Source organism: Canis aureus, chromosome 18, assembly GCF_053574225.1.
Source record: "Canis aureus isolate CA01 chromosome 18, VMU_Caureus_v.1.0, whole genome shotgun sequence".
Taxonomy (NCBI): Eukaryota; Metazoa; Chordata; class Mammalia; order Carnivora; family Canidae; genus Canis; species Canis aureus.
Genome location: NC_135628.1, coordinates 10,620,359 through 10,642,950, shown reverse-complemented (window position 1 = coordinate 10,642,950; position 22,592 = coordinate 10,620,359).

Below are 22,592 nucleotides of genomic sequence, written 5' to 3'. Positions count from 1 at the left end.
TCAAAAAGAAAAGAGAAAGGATGCAGTTAAATAAAATCAGAAATAAAAGGGGAGAAATAACAACGAACACCACAGAAATACAAATAATTACAAGAGAATTTTATGAAAAACTATATGCAACAAATTGGGCAACCTTGAAGAAATGAATAAATCCCTAGAAACCTCTAAACAACCAAAACTGAAATAGGAAGAAATAAAAAATTTGAACATACTAATAACCAGCAAAGAAATGGAGTCAATAATCGAAACTCCCAACAAACAAAAATCCATTACCGGGTGGCTTCACAGGTGTATTCTACCAAACATTTAAAGAAGAATTAATAAGTATTCTTTTCAAACTAATCCAAAAAATAGAAAAGGAAAAAAAGAAACTTCTATGAGGCCAACATTCCCCTGATACCAAAACCAGATAAAGACATCGTATGCACACACAAAACAAAAACAAAAACTGCAGGTCAATATCTCTGATGAACATAGATTCAAAAATACTCAATAAAATATTAGCATACTAAACTCAATAATACATCAAAAAAATTCTCCATGCTCAAGTGATATTTATTTGTGGGTTACAAAGGTTGTCCAATATTCACAAATCAATCAATGTCATACACTACATTAATAAAGGATAACCATATGGTCATTTAAGTAGATGAATAAAAATCATTTGGCAAAGTACAATATCTGTTCATGATAAAAAAAAAACCCTCATAAAGTAGGTGTAGAGGGAACATACCTCAATATGATAAAGGCCATCTATGAAAAACCCACAACTAATATCATCCTAATTGGGGAACAACTGAGAGCTTTTCCTCTAAGTCAAGAACAAGACTAAGATGTGTACTCTCGTCACTGTTATTTAATATAGTATTGCAAGTCCTAGCCACCATAATCAGACAACAGAAAAAAATCCCAACCAAATTGGCAAGGAAGAAGTCAAACTTTCACTGTTTGCAGATGACGTGTTATTCTATATGAAAAATCTGAAAGAAAAAAAGAAATCCGAAAGATTCCACCAAAAACATGCTAGAACTGATACATGAATTCAGTAAAGTTTCAGGGTACAAAATCAATACGCAGAAATCTGTTGAATTTCAATACACTGATAATGAAGCACCAGAAAGAGAAATGAAGAATACAATCCCATTTGCAATTGCACCAAAAATAATAAAATGCCTAGGAATAAACTTAACCAAAGAAGTGAATGATCAATCCCATTTAAAATTGCTCCAAAAACAAAAAGATATCTAGAGTTAACCTAACCAAAAAGTGAAAGTCCTGTACTCTGAACACTATAAAACACTGATGAAGGAAATTGAAGGTGAAACAAAGAATGGAAAGTTATTCCAAAGTTAATCCATACTCATGGATTGGAAGAACAAATATTGAAATGTCTATACTATCCAAGGCAATCTACACATTTAATGCAGTCCCTATCAAAATACCAATAGCATTTTTTTTATAGAACTAGAACAAGCAATCTTAAAATTTGTGTGAAACCACAAAATCCCTGAATAGACAAAGCAATCTTGAAAAAGAAAAGTTGGAATCATCACAATTCTGGACTTCTAGTTATATCACAAAGCTATAGTGATCAAAACAGTATCATACTAGCACAAAAGAAAATAGACACAGAGATCAACAGAACAGAATAAAAAATCCAGAAATAAACCCACAACTATGTGGCCAAATTAATCTTTGACAAAACAGGAAGGAAATATTCCAAGGGAAAAGTCTCTTCAATAAGTGATGTTGGGAAAACTGGACAGCAACATGCAAAAGAATGAAACTGGCCCACTTTCTATACACAAAGAAATTCAAAATTGATGAAAGACCTCAATGTGAGACTCAAAACCATTAAAATCCTTGAGAACAGAAGCAGTAACCTTTTGACATCAGCTGTAGCAACTTCTTTCTTGATATGTCTTCTCAGGCGCAGGAAACAAAAGCAAAATAAACTATTGGGACTTTATCAAAATAAAATCCTCTGCACAGCAAAGGAAACAATCAGCAAAACTAAAAGGCAACTCTTGGAATGGGAGATGTTTTCAAAACATATCCAATAAAGGTTTTTATATTATATGCAATATATATATAAAGAACTGATAAAACTCAACACTCAAAAATTGAATTTTCCAATTAAAAAAAGGGTCAGGGGACCTGGGTAACTCAGTTAGTAAAGCATCTGACTCTCCATCTCAGCTCAAGTCTTCATCTCGGGATTGTGCATTTAAGCCCTGCTTTAGGTTCCATGCTGGGCATGGAGCTTACTTTAAAAAATGGGCAGAAGCTAGGAGTAGACATTTTTCTGATGAGGACATACAGATGGCCAATTGATACATGAAAATATGCTCAACATCGCTGACCATCAAGGAAATACAAATCAAAGCTACGATGAGATGTTACCTCACACCAGTCAGAATGGCTATAATCAAGAATATAAAAACAAAACAAGACAAAACAAGAAACAATAGGTTTTGGTGAGGATGTGAAGAAAGGGGAATGCTCTTGCACTTTTGGTGGGGGGTGCAAACTGGTGCAGCCACGCTGGAAAACAGAATGGAGTTTCCTCAAAAAGTTAAAAACAGAACTACCCTTATGATCTAGCAATTGCACCACTAGATATTTACCCAAAGAACACAAAAACAGTAATTCAAAGGGATACAGGCACCCCAATGTCTTTAGCAGCATTATATGCAATAGCCAGATAATAGAAACAGCCCAAGTGTTCATCGGCTGATGAATGGATAAAGAAGTAGTAGCACACACACACACACACACACACACACACACACACACACACACACACTGGAATATTCCTTAGCCATAAAAAAGAATGAAATCTTGCCATTTGCAATGACATGAGTGGAGCTAGAGAGTATTGTGCTAAGTGAAATAAGTCAGACAAATACCATATGATTTCATTCATATGTGGAATTTATGAAGTAAAAAAAATGAACAAAGGAAAAGACAGGGAGGCAAACAAGGGGTAGACTCTTCAGAGAGCAAACTGATGGAGGGGAGAGTGGTGGGGGGATGGGTTAAATAGGTGACGGGGGATTAAGGAAGAGACTTGGGATGAGTACTGAGTTTTGTATGAAACTGTTGAGTCGCTACATTGTACACCTGAAGCTAATATTACACCATATGTTAACTAACTGGGATTTAAATAAAATATTAAAAAAAAAAAGGAACTCTCTCCTCAACAGCAGAGTGTATCAGACTAGGATGGCAGTGGTAGAAAAGTTCTGAGAGAGACACTGTTCTAGGCAGTAAAGGTACAGTGAATGACAAAGGACCAACCAAGTGCCTCCACCAGTACTCAGTCTGGTGATATAGACACGTGACCAAGTCACTACATGACATGTTTTCAGACAAGGGACCATGGAACACAGATCAAAGAAGCTACAGGACAGAGCATCCATCCCGATGGTATGGGCCATCAACAAGGTTTCATGGAGGGTGAGATGCTGAATCTGATGCTGAAAAGGAAGAATTTTTGAGGTGATTGTGAGGAGGAAAAGCAAAAGGAGACAAAGAAAGGATAGAATGAGTGAAGGCATTATGTAATGCTGCGGAAATTACTACGGAACAATGTTTTCCAAAAGTTGGTTTGTGGTTGTGTTTTCATGGCTACCTAACAAAATGTAAAAAAAAAAAAAAAAAAAAAAAAAAGAGAGAGAGAGAGAGAGAGAGAGAGAGTGATAAGGAACACATATATTTTCAAAGAGAAGCAGATGCCCCAGGGGGGAAGGAACACAACAGTAAAGAAAGGGTGCCTGTGTGAAGCTTACCTTCTCTTCAAGAGACAACCAATAGCCACATGAGTGCAAAGTGCTTTTAAATAGAGATCAGTGCTTTGGAGAAAAGTAAAGTTGTATGAAAGAAAGTGACTGGAGGTGATATTTTAGGGACTGTGGGAGGCATTTCTGCTGAGGCGACACTTACATGAAGACAGGAATGAAGTGAGAAAGTGAGTCATGTCACTAGCTGGACAAATATCTGTTCCTGGTAGAGGGGATAGCAGGAACGAAAGCACAGGGGCAGGAGTGTCTTGGCATGTTTCAAGAGTGAGAAGAGCAGAGCTGGGGTGAAGAGAGTGGAAAGCAAGGAGATAGGATGTGAGCATGACCAGACAGCCGGGGACCAGGTTAGATGGGTCACGTTTCTGCCTCACGTTTTCTCGTAGGAGCTCAAAACAGGGAATTTGGATTGTATTCTATGTTGAAAGAGAACAAATGTATCTCTTTGTTTCCATGAATGTATTCTTTGGAGCATCAGAGATAAGAAAGGTTCTTTTAAAAAAATTGTTTCACGGGAAAATAAATTATGAACCAGCATGCTAGGTCCCCCTGTGGCCCAATTCATTATGTGTCTTAGCATGGTTCTTCTCGAAAGAAAACCTGGCACAAGGATGTAGGAGTCAATGCTTTTTTTTTTCTCCCAGAAGTGAGCCTCAAGGAACAGGAGTGAGGGATTGGGAAAAGGGGGAAAAAAAAGGAATGTTAAGCTGAGGGTGCTTTCCTGAGTTGCTGGTTGAGAAAGGGTATCTAGAACTATGTAAATCTCCACTTGGGGCCTGATCCACCGAGAATGTTCTCTTTAGCGCTGGGCATTATTCTTTTGTTAATTTGATTTAAAAGAACATCTTTTTCATAATTACTTCACATTTTGAGGTGAGAGCCCATGAGCACTCCCGAGGTTTTGTCCCACATGTGGTAATGTGCTGACTCACTGATAACGAGGTTGGAGACCTCACGTGGGCGTTCTGGGCAGCTGCTAATAATTGTTGCTTTAGTCCTATCTCTCTTGACAAGGACATCTATTTCCCTGTTACTTAAGGGGCTTAGAATAGCTCTGAGATTGTTTTTATTCATTTGGTATGTGTTTGAATTACTTTTTAAGGACTTGAATGAAGGACTTTTAATCTAATTAAGCTTTACCTTGTTAGAATTAGAGTATCAGTTGAGTACTGGTGGTATTTTTAACACTCTATTGGATACTGTATGAACTTTTGTCCCTCTTAGCTTCATCATTAGACATGAACATCTCATCAAATGCCATAAATGTTTCTAGACAAGTCATAGATAAGCACAGACCATAATGGTTCTTTCGAATTTTAGTCCTGGGGAGAAAGCTCAGTGACAATATTACATGCTGCAATCCTACATACTATGACTAGGTTTTTTGAGATATATTTTGCACAGGGCCACTCAGTGAAAAATCATAAGCTATTGGGAATCCGAATGAAGAAATTCAAGTGACATTGATTGATTTGCTACAGGTTACTTTGAAGAAAATACTTCACCCAACTCAATTGTTCTGCTAATATTAATTTACACATGGAATTAAAAGACGCAGATCTCAATATATCTAATGCAGGAAACTAACATACCTAAATACCAGAGCAAAGCAAAACAAATGTTTTTAAATCCTCACAACAAATAAGATGCAATAGGAATGCAATTAGTTTTATTTAATGAGTTACCATTTTTATGAGGAACAGTGGCAAACATGACATGATCTAATAATTTAAGATCTGAGAGCTTTTTGCATTCTACATTCCCTATTAGACAGTGAGGGGTTTTTTTTTTTTTCACAGAAAGTTTATGGGAGTTTAATTATTCTCCAGAGCCTAATATCTGCCAAACAGCTCACTACTCCTTTAAATTTGGTTAAATTCCCCGTGGAGTAGTAATATGCAACTTTTGACCTCCATTTTAATGGAAGGAAGGATTTCATTTATGCCCTTCCTTAACTACCACTCTAATTAATATGTACAAGTCAGGGATCCCTGGGTGGCGCAGCGGTTTGGCGCCTGCCTTTGGCCCAGGGCGCGATCCTGGAGACCCGGGATCGAATCCCACATCGGGCTCCCGGTGCATGGAGCCTGCTTCTCCCTCTGCCTGTGTCTCTGCCTCTCTCTCTCTCACTGTGTGCCTATCATAAATAAAAAAAAAAAAAAAAAAAAAAAAAAAAAAAAAATGTACAAGTCAAAAGAGCTGATTTACACTACCTGGCTTTCATAAAAAAGAGAACCAGGAAAGCATGCAATAAAAGCTTTATCTAAATACACAATAAGATGCTCAACAATGCATACTGAAAGTGAATTTCTCATAGGGGAGCATCTAGCCAAAATTCCAGTGCCAAGCGATTCCACTGGCAAAGTATAAAGTTGTGTTTTCTATCATCAGGGGGCTCTGCTGTAAAGAGAGCTCAACAAAATTAGTGGTGTTTGAATGAAGGCCAGGTGAAAAGAAAGGCAACTTCTGTTTTATGGGGACTGTCTTAAAACATTTCAATACCTTTTAAAGGCATTTCAATAACTCTGGTTTTATTTTAGTCTTTTCTCTGCCTCACAAACAAGCAATGGGAAAAAGGTTGGTCACTCTTATTTCTTTTATATCATCTTCCTAAGAATGTTATCTAAAGCGGGTTCCTTTTTATCTCCACCCCCTGAGAGTCAATTTGTGATGACAACAATCAAAGAAACTTAAAAATTCTTTAAAAATTCCAAATTTCACCTTCATCTTGTGTTCTAGAATTACAGCAAAACCTACCCAAGAAAACCCTGAATATAAAAGGGATTAAGAAATATGAGCTATGGGGACACCTGGGTGGCTCAGTGGTTGAGCGTCTGCCTTTGGCTCAGGGCGTGATCTTGTTCTGGGGATTGAGTCCTGCATTGGGCTCCCTATGAGGAGCCTGCTTCTCTACATCCTTGCCTCTTTCTCTCTCTCATGAATAAATAAAAATAAAATCTTTAAAAAAATAAGAAAGAGGGCACCCTGGGTGGTTCAGCAATTTAGCACCACCTTCAGCCCAGGATGTGATCCTGGAGACCTGGGATCGAGTCCCACATCAGGCTCCCTGCATGGAGCCTGCTTTTCTCTCTCTTTCTCTCTCTCTCTCTCTCTCTCAAATAAATAAATTATATCTTAAAAAAATAAGAAAGAAATATGAGCTATGATTACTCTGTGAAGGTAGCATGTACAGATTTTAAGGAAATCCCTGCAGTAGGAGGGGGAGGAGCAAGATGGCGGAAGAGCAGGGTCCCCAAATCACCTGTCTCCACCAAATTACCTAGAAAACCTTCCAATCATCCTGAAAATCTATGAATTCGGCCTGAGATTCAAAGAGAGACCAGCTGGAATGCTACAGTGAGAAGAGTTCGCGCATCTATCAAGGTAGGAAGACGGGGAAAAAGAAATAAAGGAACAAAGGCCTCCAAGGGGGAGGGGCCCCGCGAGGAGCCGGGCTGAGGCCGGGGCGAGTGTCCCCAGGACAGGAGAGCCCCGTCCCGGAGACGCAGGAGCTGCACCGACCTTCCCGGGTGGAAAGGGGCTCTCGGGGAGGTGGAGCAGGACCCAGGAGGGCGGGGATGCCCTCGGGCTCCCGGGGACACTGACAGACACCTGCGCCCCGGGAGAGTGCGCCGAGCTCCCTAAGGGCTGCAGCGCGCACGGCGGGACCCGGCGGGACCCGGAGCAGCTGAAGGGGCTCGGGCGGCGGCTCCGCGGAGGGGGCTGCGCGGCCCCGGGAGCAGCTCGGAGGGGCTCGGGCAGAGGAAGAGGCTCCGTGCGGAGGGGCCTGCGCGGTTCCAGGAGCAGCTCGGAGGGGCTCGGGCGGCGGCTCCGCGGAGGGGGCTGCGCGGCCCGGGAGCGCGTATCCAACAGCGCAGGCCCCGGAGCACAGGGCGCCGGGACACAGCCCAGGATCCCGCCTCCCCCGGGACAGGCAGAGGCCGGGAGGGCCCAGGACAGCGAGGACGCTCCTGCCCCAGCTGAGCACATCAGCGGCCCCGCCCCGGAGCCTCCAGGCCCTGCAGACGGAGAGCTCCGTGGTTCCTGCCGGAGCTGACTCCAGGGCTCCAGAGCTGGCCCCGCCACTGGGGCTGTTCCTCCTGCGGCCTCACGGGGTAAACAACCCCCACTGAGCCCTGCACCAGGCAGGGGCACAGCAGCTCCCCCAACTGCCTACACCTGAAAATCAGCACAGCAGGCCCCTCCCCCAGAAGACCAGCTAGACGGACAACTTCCAGGAGAAGCCAAGGGACTTAAAGTACACAGAATCAGAAGATACTCCCCGGTGGTTCTTCTTTTTGTTTTGTTTTTTTTTTTTTGTTTTGTTTTGATTTTTGATTTGTTTCCTTCCCCACCCCCTTTTTTTCTCCTTTCTTTTTCTTTCTCTTTTTCTTCTTTTTTTTTTTTTTCGTTTTCTTTCTTCCCCTTTTTTTTTCTCTTTCTCTTTTCTTTCCTTCTTTCTCTCCTCTCTTTTTCTCTTATTCCCAATACAACTTGCTTTTGGCCACTCTGCACTGAGCAAAATGACTAGAAGGAAAACCTCACCTCAAAAGAAAGAATCAGAAACAGTCCTCTCTCCCACAGAGTTACAAAATCTGGATTACAATTCAATGTCAGAAAGCCAATTCAGAAGCACTATTATACAGCTACTGGTGGCTCTAGAAAAAAGTATAAAGGACTCAAGAGACTTCATGACTGCAGAATTTAGAGCTAATCAGGCAGAAATTAAAAATCAATTGAATGAGATGCAATCCAAACTAGAAGTCCTAACGACGAGGGTTAACGAGGTGGAAGAACGAGTGAGTGACCTAGAAGACAAGTTGATAGCAAAGAGGGAAACTGAGGAAAAAAGAGACAATTAAAAGACCATGAGGATAGATTAAGGGAAATAAACGACAGCCTGAGAAAGAAAAACCTACGTTTAATTGGGGTTCCCGAGGGCGCCGAAAGGGACAGAGGGCCAGAATATGTATTTGAACAAATTCTAGCTGAAAACTTTCCTAACCTGGGAAGGGAAACAGGCATTCAGATCCAGGAAATAGAGAGATCCCCCCCTAAAATCAATAAAAACCGTTCAACACCTCGACATTTAATAGTGAAGCTTGCAAATTCCAAAGATAAAGAGATGATCCTTAAAGCAGCAAGAGACAAGAAATCCCTGACTTTTATGGGGAGGAGTATTAGGGTAACAGCAGACCTCTCCACAGAGACCTGGCAGGCCAGAAAGGGCTGGCAGGATATATTCAGGGTCCTAAATGAAAAGAACATGCAACCAAGAATACTTTATCCAGCAAGGCTCTCATTCAAAATGGAAGGAGAGATAAAGAGCTTCCAAGACAGGCAGCAACTAAAAGAATATGTGACCTCCAAACCAGCTCTGCAAGAAATTTTAAGGGGGACTCTTAAAATTCCCCTTTAAGAAGAAGTTCAGTGGAACAGTCCACAAAAACAAGGACTGAATAGATATCATGATGACACTAAACTCATATCTCTCAATAGTAACTCTGAATGTGAACAGGCTTAATGACCCCATCAAAAGGCGCAGGGTTTCAGACTGGTTAAAAAAGCAGGACCCATCTATTTGCTGTCGACAAGAGACTCATTTTAGACAGAAGGACACCTACAGCCTGAAAATAAAAGGTTGGAGAACCATTTACCATTCGAATGGTCCTCAAAAGAAAGCAGGGGTAGCCATCCTTATATCAGATAAACTAAAATTTACCCCAAAGACTGTAGTGAGAGATGAAGAGGGACACTATATCATACTTCAAGGATCTATTCAACAAGAGGACTTAACAATCCTCAATATATATGCCCCGAATGTGGGAGCTGCCAAATATATCAATCATTAACCAAAGTGAAGAAATACTTAGATAATAATACACTTATACTTGGTGACTTCAATCTAGCTCTTTCTATACTCGATAGGTCTTCTAAGCACAACATCTCCAAAGAAACGAGAGCTTTAAATGATACACTGGACCAGATGGATTTCACAGATATCTACAGAACTTTACATCCAAACTCAACTGAATACACATTCTTCTCAAGCGCACATGGAACTTTCTCCAGAATAGACCACATATTGGGTCACAAATCGGGTCTGAACCGATACCAAAAGATTGGGATCGTCCCCTGCAGATTCTCAGACCATAATGCCTTGAAATTAGAACTAAATCACAACAAGAAGTTTGGAAGGACCTCAAACACGTGGAGGTTAAGGACCATCCTGCTAAAAGATAAAAGGGTCAACCAGGAAATTAAGGAAGAATTAAAAAGATTCATGGAAACTAATGAGAATGAAGATACAACCGTTCAAAATCTTTGGGATGCAGCAAAAGCAGTCCTAAGGGGGAAATACATCGCAATACAAGCATCCATTCAAAAACTGGAAAGAACTCAAATACAAAAGCTAACCTTACACATAAAGGAGCTAGAGAAAAAAACAGCAAATAGATCCTACACCCAAGAGAAGAAGGGAGTTAATAAAGATTCGAGCAGAACTCCACGAAATCGAGACCAGAAGAACTGTGGAACAGATCAACAAAACCAGGAGTTGTTCTTTGAAAGAATTAACAAGATAGATAAACCATTAGCCAGCCTTATTAAAAAGAAGAGAGAGAAGACTCAAATTAATAAAATCATGAATGAGAAAGGAGAGATCACTACCAACACCAAGGAAATACAAACGATTTTAAAAACATATTATGAACAGCTATACACCAATAAATTAGGCAATCTAGAAGAAATGGATGCATTCCTGGAAAGCCACAAACTACCAAAACTGGAACAGGAAGAAATAGAAAACCTGAACAGGCCAATAACCAGGGAGGAAATTGAAGCAGTCATCATAAACCTCCCAAGACACAAGAGTCCAGGGCCAGATGGCTTCCCAGGGGAATTTTATCAAACGTTTAAAGAAGAAACCATACCTATTCTCCTAAAGCTGTTTGGAAAGATAGAAAGAGATGGAGTACTTCCAAATTCGTTCTATGAGGCCAGCATCACCTTAATTCCAAAACCAGACAAAGACCCCACCAAAAAGGAGAATTACAGACCAATATCCCTGATGAACATGGATGCAAAAATTCTCAACAAGATACTGGCCAATAGGATCCAACAGTACATTAAAAAAATTATTCACCATGACCAAGTAGGATTTATCCCTGGGACACAAGGCTGGTTCAACACCCGTAAAACAATCAATGTGATTCATCATATCAGCAAGAGAAAAACCAAGAACCATATGATCCTCTCATTAGATGCAGAGAAAGCATTTGACAAAATACAGCATCCATTCCTGATCAAAACTCTTCAGAGTGTAGGGATAGAGGGAACATTCCTCGACATCTTAAAAGCCATCTATGAAAAGCCCACAGCAAATATCATTCTCAATGGGGAAGCACTGGGAGCCTTTCCCCTAAGATCAGGAACAAGACAGGGATGTCCACTCTCACCACTGCTGTTCAACATAGTACTGGAAGTCCTAGCCTCAGCAATCAGACAACAAAAAGACATTAAAGGCATTCAAATTGGCAAAGAAGAAGTCAAACTCTCCCTCTTCGCCGGTGACATGATACTCTACATAGAAAACCCAAAAGTCTCCACCCCAAGATTGCTAGAACTCATACAGCAATTCGGTAGCGTGGCAGGATACAAAATCAATGCCCAGAAGTCAGTGGCATTTCTATACACTAACAATGAGACTGAAGAAAGAGAAATTAAGGAGTCAATCCCATTTACAATTGCACCCAAAAGCATAAGATACCTAGGAATAAACCTAACCAAAGATGTAAAGGATCTATACCCTCAAAACTATAGAACACTTCTGAAAGAAATTGAGGAAGACACAAAGAGATGGAAAAATATTCCATGCTCATGGATTGGCAGAATTAATATTGTGAAAATGTCAATGTTACCCAGGGCAATATACACGTTTAATGCAATCCCTTTCAAAATACCATGGACTTTCTTCAGAGAGTTAGAACAAATTATTTTAAGATTTGTGTGGAATCAGAAAAGACCCTGAATAGCCAGGGGAATTTTAAAAAAGAAAACCATATCTGGGGGCATCACAATGCCAGATTTCAGGTTGTACTACAAAGCTGTGGTCATCAAGACAGTGTGGTACTGGCACAAAAACAGACACATAGATCAGTGGAACAGAATAGAGAATCCAGAAGTGGACCCTGAACTTTATGGGCAACTAATATTCGATAAAGGAGGAAAGACTATCCATTGGAAGAAAGACAGTCTCTTCAATAAATGGTGCTGGGAAAATTGGACATCCACATGCAGAAGAATGAAACTAGACCACTCTCTTTCACCAGACACAAAGATAAACTCAAAATGGATGAAAGATCTAAATGTGAGACAAGATTCCATCAAAATCCTAGAGAAGAACACAGGCAACACCCTTTTTGAACTCGGCCATAGTAACTTCTTGCAAGATACATCCACGAAGGCAAAAGAAACAAAAGCAAAAATGAACTATTGGGACTTCATCAAGATAAGAAGCTTTTGCACAGCAAAGGATACAGTCAACAAAGACAAAGACAGAATTGTTGTCTGTTGACAGGTTGTCAAAGACAACCTACAGAATGGGAGAAGATATTTGCAAATGACATATCAGATAAAGGGCTAGTTTCCAAGATCTATAAAGAACTTATTAAACTCAACACCAAAGAAACAAACAATCCAATCATGAAATGGGCAAAAGACATGAACAGAAATCTCACAGAGGAAGACATAGACATGGCCAACATGCACATGAGAAAATGTTCTGCATCACTTGCCATCAGGGAAATACAAATCAAAACCACAATGAGATACCACCTCACACCAGTGAGAATGGGGAAAATTAACAAGGCAGGAAACAACAAATGTTGGAGAGGATGTGGAGAAAAGGGAACCCTCTTACACTGTTGGTGGGAATGTGAACTGGTGCAGCCACTCTGGAAAACTGTGTGGAGGTTCCTCAATCAGTTAAAAATATACCTGCCCTACGACCCAGCAATTGCACTGTTGGGGATTTACCCCAAAGATACAAATGCAATGAAACGCCGGGACACCTGCACCCCGATGTTTATAGCAGCAATGGCCACGATAGCCAAACTGTGGAAGGAGCCTCGGTGTCCATCGAAAGATGAATGGATAAAGAAGATGTGGTTTATGTATACAATGGAATATTACTCAGCTATTAGAAATGACAAATACCCACCATTTGCTTCAACGTGGATGGAACTGGAGGGTATTATGCTGAGTGAAGTAAGCCAGTCGGAGAAGGACAAACATTATATGTTCTCATTCATTTGGGGAATATAAATAATAGTGAAAGGGAATATAAGGGAAGGGGGAAGAAATGTGTGGGAAATATCAGAAAGGGAGACAGAACGTAAAGACTGCTAACTCTGGGAAACGAACTAGGGGTGGTGGAAGGGGAGGAGGGCGGGGGGTGGGAGTGAATGGGTGACGGGCACTGGGGGTTATTCTGTATGTTAGTAAATTGAACACCAATAAAAAATAAATTAAAAAAAAAAGAAATCCCTGCAGTATTTAGTTAAGAAGTTAATGTATACAATCTTCCTTCATCTGTCTTTTCAGACCTAATGTTGGTAACAATTCCAAATTCTTACTCTTTCAATTTGCCATCCGCACCTGAAAACCTATGAAGGAGTTTTACAACAGTTTTCTCTCTCTGGAGTGATAATCTCCCATGGAATTTTTGCAAAAATTCACATGAAAAACTCATTTGACTAATCCATAAAGGTGTTATGCTAGTTGCTAGGGATTATTCATATATGATGAAAGCATGATTTCTCCTCTTGGAGACTGTGCAAGGGAGAAGAAAGATAAGCAATTAGGTAAAAATAAAAAGAAAAAACAAAACAAAAAAACAGGATGTGCTCAATACTGTAACAGATACACATAATAATTGGGAGGGAATTGTGAGTAAGGATGTTGTATCTGAGAAGCTTTACGATGGCAAGAACATTTGAGTGGGTCTGAAAAGGTTTGATTTGGGAAGGGTCAGTTCAAACAATTGACTACATGAGCAGAGGCAAAAAGAGTGGAAAGTGTTGCCTACCTCAAAACTATGGTGAAGAATCTTGATTGCTTAAGTGCAGAATTTTGAAGGGAAAGACCTCTTGAGGGGAAGAGGTGGGCAAGAAAGCTGGAGAAACTGGCTGGGGTCGCAACTCAGGTGGGTTGGAATGGGGCTGTGATGGTGGTACATGCAGGTTTTCCCTCAGAGGAATGGCATGAATGAAGCTATGTTATAGGAAGGTTCATTTGAAACTTGGAGTAGGGTAGATTGAGGAGAAAAGGCTATGATAAGGAGGATAATTAGGAAGTAAATATAGTAGTTCCAGGTAACAGTAGTGAACATGTTAGGCTGGGGCAGTGACAGTGTGAATAATACATATATACACCTGTTGGTTAGTGTGTCTTTGTACTTCTAACACCCTGATTCTAGAAAGGGATTTGTGAGCTGAAAAATTATATTTTTTATACTAGAAGATAAGGATTTTAAAATATTTAACTTTTTTGATGTCTTCCTCACCCTCCTTTTAGATAATTAAAAAATTCTCATTGTCTAATGGCTATTTATATCAGAAATACAGCCTCAAGGTGTCTAAGTATTCAAAACAAAGTATCACAGCTCATGTTAAAAATGTAGGCCTTTTACTATTTATATGGATTCGTCTACTTCTGCACAGGAAGCATAAAGTATTCTTATGATCACATCCTGTCTGCAAAAGAAGTCTTTTTTTGAGATATATTTTGCACAGGGCCACTCAGTGAAAAATCATAAGCTATTGGGAATCCGAATGAAGAAATTCAAGTGACATTGATTGATTTGCTACAGGTTACTTTGAAGAAAATACTTCACCCAACTCAATTGTTCTGCTAATATTAATTTAAATGCTGATACTTACAATGTTCACAATTTAAACATAAATGAAATGTCCCAAGGTTTCATTATGTAACCCAATTTAAGGATTATAAAAGATGGCTGATGCCATACATTTTTCATTTAAATATTTGTGGATAATCACAGAGTTAAATCTATTCCTGCTGTTACAATGTGATAGAATCATCATTCCTCAAAAGTTTCTATTAAAAAAAAAAAAACTGCAAGTGTACTGTTAAGCTTTGGCTCAAGGGCACACTAACCCTCACACATCAATACAATTTAATCATCAACGTAACTAATGGAAAATTAAACTTGATGTTCAATATGTTGTAATTCCTGCCTCATACATCCCATGACTATAGATTTTCTAAAATGAGTTAATTTTACATAATGAAATGGCATACTAGACATAAAAACTCTTCTGTATTCTTTTGTAATTTTATTTTGGGGTAGGAATTATCTCATTTTTCCTTTATCTAATTGGTAAATGATTTTTTTTACGTTTGAAAATAATTCTTGAAAGAATAATTTGTTTTCATAGACCTACATAACAATGAAAATTAACAGAAATTTGAGAAATGGAATCAACTTGGACTTTACAGTTTGTGTAATGTTTCACTAACCGTCTTACCAACTCTACTAGGTTTGAAATAGTGTCCTCCCCAAAATTTGTATCTACTTAGATAGAACCTGTAAATGAGACATTACTTGAAAATTGGATCTTTGCAGATATAATCAAGTTAGGATGAGTTAGAATGAACCCTAAATCCAATATGACTGAAGTCTTTGTAAGAAAAGGAAATTTGAATACGGAGACACATAAGGATAATGTCAGGTAATGATGAGGCAGAGATTGGAACAATGGGTCCATACATCAGGAAATGCCAAGGATATAAGCAACTACTGGAAAATAAAGAGAGGCCAGGAAGTATGCTCTGCAAACTTCAGAGAAGTTATGGTTTTGCCAATACCTTAATTTGGTACTTCTGGGCTGCAGAACCATGAGAGAATAAATTTCTATTGCTTTAAGCCACCAAGTTTGTTGTAATTGTTATGACAGCTCTAGGAAACCAAAGTGTCTAGGCAGAAGCAAATTATTTTTTTCCGTAAAATATTTCACCTTTCTTCCCTCCCCAGAAATAATCAGCTTTTAATTTGGTCTGTATATTTCTGTTTCACATATGTATGCGTGTGTATTGCACGCAAACACTTCTCTACAAAAATACAGTACTATGTTATGATTTAAAATTTTATACTTTTAAAGACTATATCATAGTATATATACTATTATTCAATTTCCTTTTCACTCAACTTCTGCTTTTGTGTCATTTTCTTTTCGGTAAATATAGATCAAGGGTTTTTTTTTTCATTTTTAAAAATTTCAGTATAATTAACATACAGTGTTATACTTTTTGCCTAAGTTTATTAATAAAGTATCTGTGGGGAACATGAGTATTTTTGACTGCCTACTGGGGGAGAGATCTTTATTTAATTTTTTAAATCTGATCTTCATAGTAACCTGCAAGGCAGATACTAGACCCTACATTTTAAAAACTTAGGAAATGGAGGCTCAAAAAAGTTAAGAACATTTAGTGTCATCACTTACATGTTTTAATTTCAAAGTCTTCCATTCCTTCTCTTGCTTAAGGCTGCCTTGTGAAGTAGTACAGTGTTAACAGAAGTTCTGGCCGTGTCTGGGTGCTTGTCTATAAGAGTTGTTCTATGAAGGATTCATGTGTTAGGTGAAATGTTAAGGAAGATAACTCCTAGGACTTTTCCAATTCTGAGATTCTAAAAAAGATCCACTCAGTTACACAGAATTCTAGAATATTAATGGATTTTAGATCCCCTACTAAAGCCTAGGACTCTCCACCGAAGCATCAAGGCTGCATCCCCATATAGTGCACGGAATGGGGAGGCAGCACTTACTGAGAATTGTTCAACTCATTTAATCCCTGACCACAATGCTGTGTTCTGTAAAGGCACAACAAAAGTGTTCTTGGTTCCCGTTGAGGTGATGACTTTTAAAAATCTTCAGTCTCTAAGTGGAAATTTTCATATATCTAAATTCTTCTTTATTATATTTGTAACATATCAAAATTCTTATATCTGTATAATGTTAACAGTACAACTAGACTATGGGGTCAGAAGGCTTGGATTCTAAATCTGGATTTGCCATAAATTAACAAATGGTGCAATCTCTTTACATAGCCATATCTATAAAATGAGGGAGAGAGAGATCATTGTTTATTCAACAAGCATTCAGTGAGCTTTACTATATACCTGGTACTGGAACTGATCCCTCAAATGGTAGAAAGCATAGAATGGAAAAGATAAACATGTCAGTATGTGCCACATGCTACCTATATCTGCGTTACATTTTTATAGGTATCATTTCTTCTGACATTCTATAATTTTTTGTGTCTATAAGAAAAATATTTTCTAAACCACTTTTTAGTATTATATTAATTAACCAGAATCCTTTCAAAAAGATATTTGTCTTCATTTATTTTTTTTATTTCCATAGATATTTAGATCAGAAAGCTAGAGCAGACCATCACTCACTGATAAACACTAAGAAAAGTATTTTTTTTTAAAGATTTTATTCATTTAATCATGAGAGACACAGAGAGAGAGGCAGAGACACAGGAGGAGGGAGAAGCAGGCTGCATGCAGGGAGCCCAACATGGGACTCGATCCCAGGTCTCCAGGATCACGTCCTGGGCCAAAGGCAGGCGCTAAACTGCTGAGCCACCCGGGCTGCTACACTAAGAAAAGTATTAAACAAGGCAGCCAACTTTTTTTTTTTTTCAGAGTCAACATTTTAATACGAGCATTTGAGGAAAAATTTATCCAGTGTATATATGTAGATACTATATTCCAAGTTGAAGTAGTAGCAAATGACACAATTCCCAGATCAAAATAAAAGCAAAAAAAAGAACATTAAGTTACGTCTTTATACTCAGGCTAGTTTACAAAACAAAAGGAGAACTTGTAAGATTTTGGATTGACACTTCAGAGTGAATAATGGTTAGAGATCATCTTTCCTCATAGTTCCAAGATTCCTAGTACATGAAGAGATTGAATTCTGGGTGCCTTCATGGAACTACAGAATAATATCAGAACAAGAAGGAACCCTAAGAAAAGATCATCTAGTTTAATTTCCCAGATAAAATCCCTGAAGTCCAGAGTTGACTAGAGGCTTGCTCAATGTTTACTTCATAAAGAAGCCAAGAATGGCTAGGATGAACACTGGGTATGTCTGTCTGTATTCAGGTTGAATATAATAATTGGTTTCCTATACCTCAGTCTTTTAAGAGAATTTTTTAAATGACTTTTTACATCTATGTGTATTTATCTATTGAGCATTTTACACATTTTGGTATAAAATTCAAAGAACTCTTTCATAATTTTCCCAGCAAAACAATATCATTATTTTTATTCTTCAGTCATCCAATTAGACTGACTCGATTATATAGTTGATGCACTCTTGCATATCTTTGTCTGTAATTATGTATGTAGAATATGACATCTACATTTTTTAGTATTTTTTAATTCATGTCAATAATGGTATGGATCATGTGATGTTATCAATTAAGCATGAGCTATCTTATGTTAGAGGTTAATTGTTCTCATTTTTTCTTAATAGCAGTTAGTTACTCTATCTCCATTAAATACCCCAAGATGCCCAGTAGATGATGGTAAATGATGTCATTAACATTTATGAAGCTACTTAAAAGCTCATTTCTCAAAAAATAATGGCAGTTTATCCACAGTCAAATAATATACACCAGACCAATTATAAAAGTACTAACCAACCAAAAAGTACTTTGAAAAATAGTAATTGCCAGCAATGCTGTCTCTATGTATTAGGCAATTGTTAAATAGCAAATGGTATCCCATTCTAACTATTATATAAGAGCTTATCAAAATATCAAGGAAGAGTTAAGATACAGTTTGAGAAAGCATAACCAACCATATCACTTTTATTTTGGAAAGAAATGCACATCTATTGGTTTCAGAAGGAAAGTCACTGACAGTAAAATTGGGCAAAATTCTTCTTGACTTGATGGGGACACACAGAAGAGATTTATTTTCAACTCTTACAGGGTAACCTCCTAAAATCTATGTCTGAATCTTTAATGGTTTATGGAGTTTTTATGTTTATTCAAAGTGATAATAGGTTTAAAAATATTTGAGAAGCCTGTTTCTTGGTTAATACTTCTGGAGCATGCATTAAAAATAAAAAAATCCTGAGATGCAAAGTGAGTGCCCAAATCATCAATGAACAGTTTTATAAGAATAGGACAAGCAATCTACATTTTATATTCTGGGTTTTGACACTTAGCCAGGTCGTTTGCACGTTAGAGTTACATTAGTTCAAGAGCTGTTCTGTTTTCATTTATTTTTGTCTTCCTCCATCTCTCTCTCCTCTTTTTCTTTATTTTTGCACAGACATAATGATTATCATAGCTGCTTACTATATTCCTCCTTACCCCATATTCCTTTTTGCTAGTTTACTCTCTGATTTAAATACGACGAAATTTCATGAAAACTATTAACATTGTTTTGCTGACTTTTAGTGGGAAAAATATCAGAAATTATACAATAAAGTCTATCTTTTTAAGACAGTTTGCCCTTCATAATAGACCCAAAGGAGCAGATGGCTTAATAGCCAACCATACATTTTTTAATCTAAGGCTACCTATGAATAAATCCAGGTTGAGATCAGTTGAACTTACTTTTATAAAACAATAGCTACATTTCACATATAGATAAAAATCTGGTTATGAAAAATATTCAGTGACAGATATTACTTGGTACTTGGATATGCTCAAAAGATCATAATGAATAAAGGTTTATCTATGTCAGATGGCATACTGCCAAAAAAAAAAAAAAAAAACTATTTTGTATTTGTCTTTCTTTGGAGTTCCCCAAATCAACTGACTGAAAGATTACAACTGTTGTTAGTTACTTTATGACTGAACAGTTTAGCTAAATTCACATTTTAAGGACAAATCTGAATCCAGTCAAATCATTACTGACTCAAAAAAACTGTGGACAAACTTCCCCAAGCTTAATATGGTAGTACATGAAGACTATGAATACTTTAAAAAAGTTCTCCAAAATAATTGTTAAATGATGAGAATATACTTTTTTTTATGAGAATATACTTAGATTGCCCAAGCCAAGTGGGAAATCATTCTTAAACTATTCTTTAAATATATGTATATTAAATGGGATAATATATGTTTAAAATTATAGTGGATTGTAGATTTTATAGAAGTAAAAAGATATCAATAATAAAAGGTCTTTTGCATGTTAAATTTTCCTAATTCAAAAGGGGGATATAAAGTTGACCCTAATAATCTTGCTGATACATGGATTGGAGTATAAAATTCATGAACTACTGAAAGATGTCAGGATTTTATTATAATTCATATTTTAGCCCTGTCATTCTGAGTCTCAGGCAAATCCTTAAACCTTGTGTTGCTTCACTTTCCTCTCGTGCAAAAAATGGTTTAGTAGTATTTCCCAACCCACCTATTGCAAGATTATTTAAGGACTTATTGTGATACCTGGCACAAAGTAGGTCCTTAAATGTCTGTGAAACATTGGTGAACATGATTTTAAGGTTAAAAGAGTAAGGCAGAATGCAAATAATGTGCCTAGCTGTCTAAATGTTTACCTGACTGTTTCGTTTTGTTATTTGGATTTCATCAGATTTTCCACTGATGTCCTTTTTCTGTTCCAGGATTCAATCATTCCATTTAGTTATCATGTCTCCTTAAGTCTCTAGCATTTTCTTAGTCTTTCCTTATCCCTGAGAGCTTGAAACTTTTTGAAGAGTACTGAAACTTGTGAAGAGTACAGTCCTTTTGTAGCATGTCTTTTAGTACAGATCTGATATTTTTCTCATGATTAGATTAAGGCTATGCATTTTTAGCAAAAAACTTCAAGTGATGTACTTCCCTTTGAGGGTGCATAATGTCAATGTATAAAGTGGATTCAGAATTTCTAATCCATAGACTTATGAGAAACAAGTTTACTAACCAAGGTACAGTACCTGAGTGTTTTTTTAAGTGCTGAGATAGACATATATGCTACTTCAGATCCCCGGAGGCCCTTTTGAGTGCATTTTCTCTTAATTCCATACCTGATACAAGAGCTAGAGTTCCCTGAGAGCCACTCCATGCCTGCATGCCCACACAGCTACAGGGAATATCTGGTTTCTTTCCATTTTCACTTGGGACCATAGGCTCAAGTGTAGAATTCAATGATTTGTAGCTAAGGTTATTCTGTGTATGCTCTTAAAATGGGTAGTTAATCTCTTGATTTTTATAATCTAGTATATACACTTATGTACAAGTTTATTTCACACACTCAAACATGTGAAAGCAGTCAAGAACTGAAGGGGCTGAGATTTTTTTCCCCCTATTTGAAAACCAATATGATAGCTTGTTTGAGTTTCATTGATTAGCATAGGACATATGACTCCTGGGTCAGAAGCCAAAATGTTATAACTCATAGCACAGCAGCTTTATTTGCATATTGGTTGCCTCATCCCCAAGTCGTACAGAAGTGGCACGGAGGCAGATCCAATGGGATGCTGTGCACACAATAGCTTTGTGTCACAGTTAAGAGACCTCAAACTTTTATAAGGAAACCGCAAGCCAATGTGCTTACTTCTTGCCCTAGAGGAAGATATCGTCTGTTTTGCAAAGCTATTAACTACGTAAACACTCTTGAATAGAAAGTACAGAAAAAAAAAAAAAACAGTGCCCATGCTCCCAAGATGTGCAGAAATGGGAGTCCCATTGAGAATTTTATCATGAGAAGAGAATGCAGACATCACCACACTTTATTCCTAGATACTTTAATGTGTATTCCCTAAGATTGAGGACATTCTCTTACAAGGCCTCATTACCATTATCTCTCCTAAGAAAATTAGCATTGGCAATTAACTTTCTCTCCGTTATTTGTTCACTTTCTTCTCATGCTAGAATATTAGTATCTTTGGTACATACAAGTATATGTGATGGTGACTACTAATTCACTAGTGTTCTATTTAGAGTTGTCCAGTAAAAGCAGTTATGTGTAAATATATATTAGGATCCTTGTTGTGTCCTATGGGACCATGAGAAAGATTTGAACTGGTAAAACTTTTTGCTAGAAAAGAAAATGTGATTTTTAAACATTGCTGCAAATATAACTGTGGCGAATACAATAATAGCAGCATCAATAATAATAGCTGGCATTTATAAAGCTCTTATTATGTACTAGGCAGTATGCCAAGGTTTTACACCACTTATTTAGTTCATTCTTACAGCTATACCATCAAGTTTTTGTAGATGAAAAATTAAAGGAACTTTCTCAAGGTCAGTGAGTAAACATTAGAACCAGCGCCTGAGCCCAGGTTTGCAGAACTATGCTCTCAACTGCTATTCAGTATTTTACTGTTCACCCCCTGCTGGTGTGAACTTGCCAGTGTGAGCTGTGCCTGTGTCCCATTAGCACAAATCATTTCCACAAAGCTATCTACTCTTTGAAGGTGGTCCTATACAGGCTTGGTGATTTCCCACACCCTTTAGAAACATCACCATATTCAAGATTTGAACAAGAGAGACCATGTGGTGTCAGAGGAAATGGTTTCAAAGTCATCATTAGATACCTCAGTCATAGAGTCAGACATAACAAAATTCAGATCCCAGCATATCATTTAACTTGTGTAGGAATTTGGCAGGACAGCAAATCTCCGTGTGATTACTCTTCTATAAAATGTGGATGTTGGTGGTACTTGTGGCCTAGAACAAAGTCAGTGATCAAAATACTCATGTCATTGATGATTCTTCACTTAACACCTACCTCTGGGA